The sequence below is a fragment of the Puma concolor genome, chromosome D1, assembly GCF_028749965.1.
Source record: "Puma concolor isolate L17-30 chromosome D1, mPumCon1.1.hap2, whole genome shotgun sequence".
Classification (NCBI taxonomy): Eukaryota; Metazoa; Chordata; class Mammalia; order Carnivora; family Felidae; genus Puma; species Puma concolor.
In genome coordinates this window covers 115,313,738-115,324,550 of record NC_141676.1, presented here as the reverse complement: position 1 = coordinate 115,324,550, position 10,813 = coordinate 115,313,738, and the positions used below count along the sequence as shown (strand labels likewise).

The 10,813-nt window shown below is 46.1% G+C and overlaps 2 long non-coding RNA genes across 2 annotated transcripts; one reads left to right on the top strand and one right to left on the bottom strand.

Moving 5' to 3' along the window:
* The first annotated feature begins 3,733 nt into the window (after window positions 1-3,733).
* Window positions 3,734-7,946, top strand: LOC147577010 (uncharacterized). The gene is made up of 2 exons (XR_015241390.1): window positions 3,734-5,739; window positions 6,008-7,946. It is a non-coding gene; the product is annotated as an uncharacterized LOC147577010 (long non-coding RNA).
* Window positions 7,868-9,771, bottom strand: LOC147577009 (uncharacterized). Its single transcript, XR_015241391.1, has 2 exons — window positions 8,740-9,771; window positions 7,868-8,585 (listed from the first exon to the last, which is right to left on the bottom strand). It is a non-coding gene; the product is annotated as an uncharacterized LOC147577009 (long non-coding RNA).
* Between the last annotated feature and the right edge of the window lie 1,042 nt (window positions 9,772-10,813).

The window sequence follows — 10,813 nt, the reverse complement described above, 5'->3', positions numbered from 1 at the left end:
TCCCTCCCCTCAGTGTGCTGCTTCCTTCCCAGGCCTGGTGTTCCCAGCACACACATCCCAGTGCTCTCTCCCCCATGCCCGGTCCCCCTAACTATAGCTCTGGTTTGGTTTCCCCTCCCTCGTTCCTGGTGCTCTTTCTCCTCCCTCCTCCCCCCCTCCTCCCCCCCCCCCCCCCCCCACGCCATGGCCTCCACCATTGCCGAGGCGCTCCCTTTCCTGGCATTCCCCTCCCTCCCTCCCCTACCATACTCTCCCCTGCCCTCCACCACCACTGCTCCTAAAGAGGCCACAGGCCACGACTGTGTGCAGACTGTGGGGGAGGGTCTTGGCAGTCAGCACACGTGTGACCCAGGGAGTGGCTGTGTGCAGAGGACCAGTGGTGCGGTGAGGCACCTCCACCTAGGCACTGTCCTTTGGCCACCCAGGAGATCTGGTTTCCTTAGTGCCATCAGAATGCACACATGACCCAAGGCCGGACAGGCAGTGCCAACCAGGGAGGTCTGGTCGCTTTTCGCGAGTTGTCCTTTTTCTAGACTCCAGCTACACGTACTTTAGTTTTTGTTCACTCTCTCAGTCTCATGTCTTCAAGATCCATCCACATGGGATTTCCCCCCTTCGTTAGGGTGAATAAATAACACTCTGATGTGATACACACACGCACAGAACTTTATTCATCTCTTGGTGGACACTTAGGTTATTTCCGTGTCTGGGCTCTTGTAGATAATGCTGCTGTGAGCATGGGGTGAGGACATCTTTTTAAGTTAGTGTTTTTGTTACCTTTGCGAGTACACACCTGACCCTTGAATTGTGCCAGTCACTTCCCTGCAGGTGTTTTCTGTAAATACACCTGGGTACTGCAAATGTGTCTTCCTTCTTTTCTCTGGATGACTTTGTTGTGAGAGCACAGTGATACATGTAACATACAAGGTACATGGTAACCGACTGTTGGTGTCACCTGTAAGGCTCTGGTCAGTAGCAGGCTCTTAACAGTAAAGTTTTCGGGGAGCCCAAAGTTATAAACAGATTTTCACCTGAGCATGGGGGTGCTGGTGCTTGTACCCCCACATTGTTCACGGGTCAACTGTATTCCCACAAGTGGAAGTGAGGCATCATATGGTAGTTTAAGTCTTTGAGGATCCGCTGTGTGCTTTTCCAGTCTGCAGTCCCACCAGCAGGGCACGAGGCTCCATCCTCCACCCCTGACGGTGTTTGTTCCCTCTCTTTGACGACGGCCATGCTACCATGGCCATGCTACCACACGCGAGGTGATACCTCCTTGTGGATTTGCGATGCACTTCGCTGATGACTGGTGATGGAAAACTCCCTTCCTGTACCTGTTGGCCTTTCACATATTGAGTTGTTTCCTTGTCGAGTTGTAGGAGTTCTTTATATGTTTTGGATACTAACCCCTTATCAGGCATGTGGTTTGCAATTCTCCCCTTGGTTCTTTCACTTTATTGTTTTTTTGCTGTGCAGAAGTGTGTTGTAGGCCACTTGTTGATTTTTGACTTTATTGCTTGTGCTTTAGGTGTGACAGCCAAAAATCATCACCAAGACCACATCAAGGAGCTTTATTACTATGTATTCTTCTAAGAGTTTCATCATTTCTGCTCTTACATTTAAGTCTTTAATCCATTTTGAGTTAGTTTTTGTGAGTACTGTCAGATCAGGGTCCAGTTTTATTTCTTTACATGCGGATATACAGGTATCCCAGCACCATTTTTTGAAAAGACTGGCTTCTCCACTGAATACTCTTTAAAGAAGAGAGAACCCCTTTTAAAACAATTTTTTTTAAATGTGTATTCATTTCTTGAGAGAGAGAGTGTGAGTGGGGGAGGGGCAGAGAGAGAGGGAGACACAGAATCCAAAGCAGGCTCCAAGCTGTCAGCACAGAGCCCAACGCGGGGCTTGAACTCACGAACTGCGAGATCATGACCTGAGCCGAAGTCGGACACTTAACCGACTGAGCCACCCAGGAGCCCCAAGAGAACTCCTTTCTAGACAACAATTACCAGTGCTACTTCTAGACATAGGGAAGAAAATCCCCACCCCAGCCACCTGGAGAATTGACTGGATAGGATCTTGCATCTGTGGAATTCTCTGGAATAAAAATAACTGAAAGGCTGAGTCTATGCATGGTATTCATTCAGTTTATTACTCACATAATATCTAATGATCACTTAGACCAGGAACTGTGCTGGGTTAGGGATAAAGGTAGGCATGACTCCTGCATTCATGAAACTTACAGTCCAGAGGGGAAAATATATGGGAAGCATTTGCATTTAAGAGAACTTTAGGAGCAAGGAATACGGCCAGTAACCTGTGCTTGTCAGTGGTGTGAAAGGGATGACAATGTCCAGGGTTCCAGCCTTCTCTGGTCAGTACCTACTGCCACTACCATCTACCTCCGTTGGCAGAATGGAGTATTCTGTCATCCCCCATTACTCACAGAAGGGGCAGACTGATTGCATCACTGCTCATGAATAGTACCCCCGCGTATGGTTACGTGGTTTTAATCTTTCCCATTGCTCACTAACCCATGGGCAGCACATGAATTCACAACTATTCACAATAATGGAGGGGCGATATCACACAGCAGTGCGGTTCTCTCTGTGTAGAATTTTTTAAATGAGAATAATGAGAAAGAAAGGGAAGCATGAAGCCTTACATTGAGCAGAAACTCGCGGGTGACTTTAGGTAAGATACAGAATTTCCTTTATTCTTCATTTCATCCAACTGTTAGGTAGAAGGCTATACAAAAAACAACTGAATATCCATCTATAACAACAGTGGGTGTGTATGCTAAATAGGGCGGTGAGGGAAGGACTGGGACTGAGCCATAGCTCTACTGGTGTCTACTCAGCGTCTTGATTATACCTACATCCCTTAGCTTTTGAAGGTTATAGAATCAAGTGATGAAAAAGATATTTTAAAATAGTTGTAGTTGAATCAAGGCAGCCAAAATGGTCCACTGAAAGCTGTTAAGTTATTCCATACACAGTTTATTTTTTCTTAGCACTTCTTTAAAATAGGGCATTTGCACTTGCCAGAAAAAGAAGCAACACAAAAATTAAGTGATCGATAGGATGCCATGTACATGGTCCCAATTCTACATCCTGTCCTTGCTATACATTAATGTCGATTTATTTTTATTTATTTTTTTTTTAATGACCATTTATTTTTGAGAGAGGGAGACAGAGAATCTGAAGCAGCCTTCAGGCCCTGAGTTGTCAGCACAGAGCCCGACGCAGGGCTGGAACCCACGAGCCATGAGATCATGACCTAAGCCAAAGTTGGATACTTAACCCAGTGAGCCACCCAACTGCCCCTTGTAACATTGATTTTTAAAACAACCTTGCCACGGGTGGCTGGGTGGCTCAGTCAGTTAAGTGTTACACTCTTCTTGGTTTTGGGTGAGGTCATGATCGCACGGTTCGTGGGTTTGCACCCTCCGTCGGGCTCTGTGCTGACAGCTCAGAGTCTGCAGCCTGCTTCAGATTCTCTGTCTCCCTCTCTCTCTGTACTTGCCCTGCTCTGATGTGCTCTCTCAAAATAAATGGATAATAGAAAAAAAGAATGGAGCCTACTTAATAACAATAAATCATAATTTGGTTCATTAATTGTGAGAAATAAACCATACTAACATTAGATGTTAACAGTAGAAACTGCAACATATGGGAACTTTCTGTATTGCTGCCACTCCCTTTAAATCTGAAACTGCTCAAATGAAAAAAGTGTATTTTTAAAAGGGTCGAAGTGAACAGAAATAAGTAGATCAGCATTTAAAACTAGCAGAGTGCAGAAAAAAGTAGTAACTCAAGAGCCCTCTAGGCAGGAACCCCTTAGGAAGATCAGAATTCATAAAAATCTGTATGTGGGGGTCGCAGGTAAAAAGCATTGTCTTGTACACCAGGTAGGCAACCCAGGAGGGCTCTGAGCTTGACATCTAACCAGGAAGACTAAGAGTGAGTGTTCAGGGGCCCCTGGCTGGCCTAGTCCATAGAGCATGCTGTACTTGATCTTGGGGTTGTGAATCTGGGCCCCACATTGGGTGTAGAGATTACTTAAAAATGAAAATGGAAGTGCTCAGAAGGGAAGTCATATTCAACTGGCCCCTGAGTTGCCCTCTGGTAGGTGAATGTGTGTCCCGGATGAACACCAAGAGTTCCCAGAATTAAAACTACCGGCAAAGAGTGCACGGGTTTCGTGGCTTGCTGCAGAAAAGAGCTGCCTTCTTGGACGCGTAGTATAGTAGGCCAGAGTGGGTGCAAGCAGCTAGGACTTATGTGTGTTCTTAAAAGCATTTCTACGGTCTTAAGCATGGATGACTGTTGTGTTTTGTTACACTTTATACTCCCCCAAACCTAACGTGGGAAAGATGGCATAGTGGAAACGGTGTCTTAAAAGGAGAGCCACCAATGGGGCGCCTGGGTGGCTTGTAGGTTAAGTGTCCAACTTCAGCTCAGGTCATGATCTCACGGTTTGTGAGTTCGAGCCCCGCGTTGGGCTCTCTGCTGACAGCTCAGAGCCTGGAGCCTGCTTCAGATTCTGTGTGTGTGTGTCTCTCTTCTCCCCTCCTCACGCTCTATGTCTCTCAAAAATAAATAAATGTTAAAAGAAAAGGAAAAGAAAAGAAAAGAGAACCACCAACAGACTGATGGGCTTGCCTTTTAAAATTCTGCAACTGTGGATAAACCATCGAATCATGCTGTGACTCGTCTGTATGATAAAGTAACCATGTCTGCCGAATCAAGACGTCACAGCATTGGACTGTGGAGAAAGTGGGAAAATAAACATAAAGGTGCTAACAGAAGTGCCAAGGGGGGTGCACAATCACGTATCGGTTGGACTCCTTGGGGAACACCCAACAGAAGTCAAGTTCCACTCAGCTAGAAAGGGGCTCAGTTTCAGGTCGTCCACAGAACCAAAGCCAGGAGGAAAAGGATGCATGTTAAAGGGGTGGTTTGCCCCTTTTTTCGATATTCCCACCCAAATTCTGGTAAGGGGGCTTTCCCTCTCGTACCACTGCCACCCTTTCTGAATGTCAACAGCCCTGTCTTTGGTTCCAGGGATCTTAGCCATGTTCTCAGCCATTGAAAATCGGGTTGTGGACACAGGGCCGTTTGAAAGGAACTGAGCGAATTCTTGGGCCATGGGTACGCATCGTGTCTTTGGATGATCCATAGGTGACTGGGGCGGGGGCGGGGGGGGGGGGGTGGACAGTTCCCGGAGGTCAGGGAAGACCAGTTCATGTGACTCTGCAGCAGAGGCCATGATGCCTGGAAGACAGGAAGTGGCCCGCACGCAATCTCAGACACTCGCTGGGCAGGCGCGCTGCTCTGTGCTGCCGTTTCTGCTCTCCACGTGTTGTTCGTGTTGTTCGCAGAGCTACTCCCTCGCCTCCAGCCTCACAGGGACCCCCTCCGAGGCTGAGTCTTCCCCAGCTCTTGACCCCTTTCCTAGCCCAGATGACCTCCTGCTGCTACAGCATAGCAGGTTTGTCAAGTAAAAAGCCAAAATCGACTGGTTTTCTTGGCATTTCTGCTTTTACAGGCATACTTCTCGAGACAACAAGAATGACCGCGACTATAACGGCCAGGAGCAAGCATGTGCAGACGAGAAAAGCACACACAAGTTTTTTTCTCTCTACAGGCCAAAAAATCCAGAGAGTTCTCAGACAACCTTCAGTGAATTCTTCCCCGTTCCATAGCCCAAGGGCTCTATCTGCAAGTCTTCTGGGTATAACCTACCTGTAGGCCCAGCTCCATAATCCCTGGGGCCCAGAACAAAATGAAACGGCAAAATCCCTTGTCCAGAAAGTAGTGAGTGCTCTGGAGAGCATGAAACCCCTCTGAGCATGAGGCTCTGTGCGACTGCAGCCTGCATGCCCGGAGGCCAGCGCTGCACACACCTTAGAAGCCAGTCAGGGCCTACAGGTGCATTGAACGGAGCTTAGAGTTTGTGTCACTGAGGACTGTGCTCACTAAAACTCTCTCTCTTACTTCAGAGACACAGCGAGATTACGTTCCCCACTGGCTCAGGCTGTCGGGAACTGCCATCACAGTCTCCTGTGTCAGACTTCACCCTACCTGCCAATCCGCCACGTTCAAAGTCCTCTGGAGAGAATTCTATCACCTGGGGGACAGTGGAGCCACAAAGTGGAGGACTTGATGCCTGAGTCATCATGTGGAAGGCTGCCTGCCAAATACCACAGTGAACTCCAGGATAAGTAAAATTTCTAGTATGTGAAACCACTGAAATTGTGGGGTTTTTATTGGTAAACGCTGCCATACCTAGACTGTACATATCAGGACAGGGCTATGTTACAGTTACATACAACACCAAAATCTCATTATAACAAAAATGCGTTTCTTGTTTTCGATACACCATCAAGAACACTATACTCAGTGAACAGCTATCTACTCAGGGAGCGAGGCTGATAAAAGTTCCCTCCTGACTTCTGTTTCCGAGATCACCACGGGACTGGGAAAGAACGTGGTAAATGATACATCAGCTTTGAAGGTTTGTGTGCATACGTGACACGTCACTTCTGCTTACGTTTCAAAGAAATGGTCATGCTTATCTTTAAAAAGAGCAAAGAACCGCAATCCTACTTTGTGCCACAAAAGGGAAAATCCAGACACATTGGCGAATGAGAGCGAGGGCTACCGTGTGAATCGACGTTGGTGCCTGGAAGAAGGGCACTGCCATACAGACACTTAAAATACGTCGTACAGAACAAGTCATTGGGCAGCAGGCTGGTCAGCGGGACAGCCCTTCTGTACCCTGGTAACATATTTAGTAAATCCGTCCCCAGTGGGACGTAGAAGGTAGGCCAGGAGCCCAGTGAGACTCTAACTCAATGGGAAGTAGATGGAGGCAGTGACGTGTGTTAGATACTGTTATCTGCCTTTAGCAAGATACTGTAAGTGACAGCTCAGAGGAGAACTGTTTGGTTTTCTAGAAGACATAGAAAGGTATTAAGGAATTCTGATCCAGGTCCTTTTAGGGTTAGAAAAGCGGACTGTCCCTAGACCCTCAGTAACAAGACTGTAAAGTGTTAAGTGACAAAGTTACTAAAAGATCTCTGATTTAAAAAAAGAAATGACACAATTTTTCCGCAAAGATGAGATTAAGGGTTCTAAGCTTAGTGTTTCAGAGAGCAGTCAGATAGTCCTTAGTCGAGAGAGAGGGGCACACACGTGAGGAGGCAAAAAGATACATCATCCTTGAGAGTTTTATACAGGAAGGAACTCGAGTGCGGAATTTACAATACGGGAACCAGAAGCACATATAGCAAAAAGGTCACCTTTTAAAGGTAATCGTTATTGTTAAGGAAACCATGGGCATGGATAAAAAGAAGACTTTGATCCTTAAAACAAGCAATCCCTCCGAGGGTCCCTGCAGGAATCCCGGATAACTTATCTTTCTGGTTTACAGGTTGCCGCTGGACCACAAGGAGCCATGTTTCATACCGGATACAAGACTGTGTATCGCGTGGAGATCTTAGATCCTTTTCTCTAGTCAGGGCCTGCCCCAGATGTGTTTCCATTGACTCTTAGCCCCATTCCAGGCAAGATCATTCAACAAGAGTGACTTTCCCTCGTTTCAGGGAGCAAGTTTCTTACAGGTGTAAAATCGCAAATTCCGAATTTTTTAGATGTCTTTAGGGACTATGGGTGCCAAGGTAATACTTGCAAAATGGGACTTGCAACTTGCTCTCTTATCCTTTAAATGTGTCTGGAGCTACCCTGCTGAGTAAAAGGAGGCTGCTAATTTTGTGATGTTCTATTCTCATAGCAAGCGGCGGTGACGTCAGAGGGCTATTTTATCACAGAAGCTATCCAAAAAAAGAAGGAGACAGTCCTGGCTTCCTTGCGCTTTATGCAACAATCATTTCACATCGATAAAAATGGAAACAGGAAATAAAAGACTCTAACAGCTTATGTGAACCTTTTTATGAATAGTTGCCATGGTATGAAAAAGCTTTCATTTTAGCACTGATTCGTTTGTGTCAGTGGTTATGTATGTGTGTGTTTTTCAAATAGTATTACAGGACATTCAGTTACAAGCCTAAGCAAGATTAGATAAGCTAGGTCAGGCACACAGGAGAGAAAGCAGCATCAAAGCATTTAAAAGAATAATTAGCATCATTAGAGAATATTACCTATTACTTGTTTTGACATTTTTTTATCAAGAACCTTAAAACACTAGGTTCACTAGCATACTTAATCACACTGAAAGGCAACATTAAAAGCACTAGCTTTGTTTGTCAGACAGATGACGGGCACCTAACTTGGTACAGGTGCAGATTTCAGGAAGACAGCGTCCTGTAAAGCAGCCTTGCGAACTCACACAGTCAAGTCAATTAGCGAACTGGCCCGGGGGTGTGGGCCTGGTGTGGGACAAGCCCTAACTGTAGCGCTCAGATGGGTGAGTTGGGCCACAGCAACAGAGACGCCAACAGCTCCACCGTTTAAGACATGACGTTTGTTTGCTTGCTCACACTAGGCGGTGGTCAAGGGTCAGCAGGAGACTCTGTTCTTTGTCATTAGAGCAGCCGCCATCTACAACTTTATTCCTTGCTGTGGCAGAAGAAAGAACGAGGGCAGGTTATTTTGTGCGGTCCAAGCGGTATTGTTTTCCTTACTTTGAAAGGTGTTGAGAAGGTGTGCAGTCACTGGGAAGGCTCTCAAACATTCTACAGCTCTCTTCCCCACAAGCCACAGTTGCACTTACCTGTGCACTTGTGGCTAGATGTGACCATGTGACTTGCTTGGCCTAGAAAATGTGAATGGAACGGATGTGCAGAGACGGTCAGAGCCAGTAAGCGCTTTGCCATATGGTTTCTTGTCCCTCAATACCAAGAAGATACTTGTCAATTAAACTCTTACGGAAAGTAAATACAAACCAAACATCAAGAAGTAGAAACAATTTTTACCAAGAAGTATAAAAACATCACAAAAGTATACTTAAAAAAATTCTCTTGGGGCTCCTGGGTGGCTTAGTTGGTTAAGTGTCCAGCTTCAGCTCAGGTCATGACCTCATGGCTCCTGAGTTCAAGCCCTGCGTCAGGCTCTGTGCTGACAGCTCGGAGCCTGGACCCTGCTTCGGATTCTGTGCCTCCCTCTCTGCCGCACCCTCACTCACACTGTCTCTCTCTCCCAAAAATAAACATTAAAAAAATTTTAAAAAAGAGAATAGATTTAGTTTCTGCCATACCTCCCATAATTCTTACCATTAATATTATGTTGAAAATTAACTTTGATATTTAATTTTTAAAACATAATAAAGCACCAACATTGATAAATAGGATTTAAAATTTGATAGGAGAGTCAAATATTTCAATTATTCAGTCATGTCTGTACTTTTTTATAATGAAACACACACACCAGTATTATCTGCAAGGAACTCCACACCTTTCATTCTCCTCTAATGTCTGTTTCTGGTTCTCTCAGTGGAGACTGGGGAAAATCTTACCCACATTATCACGTTTCCGGCCCATTCTCCCACCTCCTCAACTCTGCCCAGGATTCACTGGGGGCAGGAGGCGTGCAGATGAAAGGACTGTCCAGCTATGAGCCCCCTGCTTACATATCTCCCCCTCCCTCCCCGTATCTCCAGTACACCTGACTGCAGGAGCATCTAGCTCCCTATTTGTCCCAGAAGTAGCGGCTAGCAATTTCTCAGGGACTTCAGAAACATTCAGAAAAAACAGAATTTCTTGTCTTCCATAGGGACACATACACATGCAGAGAGGTGAGTTAGATTTCAGTATGTGTTGAGTGTCCTATTAGAGTGTACATTTCTCTCTGCTGGTGATTGAAATATGTGAGGACTATGCCCAAGAGTGAGTTTCAGCCTTTGTAAGTGTGAAGGCAAGGTTCTGAAATGACATCTCTCCAGTATGTTCCCCCCAGCACGGTCTAAAAACACGAACGAGATGATTACTGCCTTACTACAAAAAATTGTCTGACAATCCCATGGAATTCTTTCTTTCCATTGGGTAAGTATAAAGAATATATTTAATAAAGGGAGCAATTAAAAAAATTAACATTTATTCATTTTTGAAAGGCAGAGAGAGACAGAGTGCGAATGGGGGAGGGGCAGAGAGAGAGGGAGACAGAAACAGAAGCAGGTTCCAGGCTCTGAGCTATCGGCACAGAGCCCGACGCGGGGCTTGAACTCACGGACCACGAGATCATGACCTGAGCTGAAGCCGGCCACCCGACCGAGCCACCCAGGCGCCCTAAGGGAGCAATTTTTATAACTAACATGATAAATAATTTACCCAATATTTGTCAAAGATAATGGATAAAACAGAAAAAGCCCGTTTTCCTGCAGTCACCACCGTAGAAAAGATGTAGATCCGTTAGAGATCATCTGGACCCCAGGGGGAACTTAAGACATCTTCAGGGGTTTGGGAGATCAAGCAATTTTCACAAGGTGGGACATTCTATGCCTCTTTAACTGCTTGACATTTTCACCGGTGGTGCAAAAGCAAGGGTAGCTGAGGCAGGCTCAACTCGGAAGGGGCCCCAAGGTTTCCACTCCCTGGTGGGTACACTCTGTGCAGCCCTCTGACCTTGAGATGGGGCGCCACACCTGCAGACAGCATGGGCTGTCATTCCCACGCTTAATTTACTAATCCGTTGACTGAAAGTTCATAAAGGTCATCCACTGGGCCTGGTCTAATCAGGTGAACCCTTAAAAGGAATGAGCCTCTTTTCTGTTACAAGAGGTGTGATGGGAGAACTGATGGGTGGGAAAGTTCTCTGGCTGGCTCTGAAGCCAGACGTGAGGAATGTGGCGG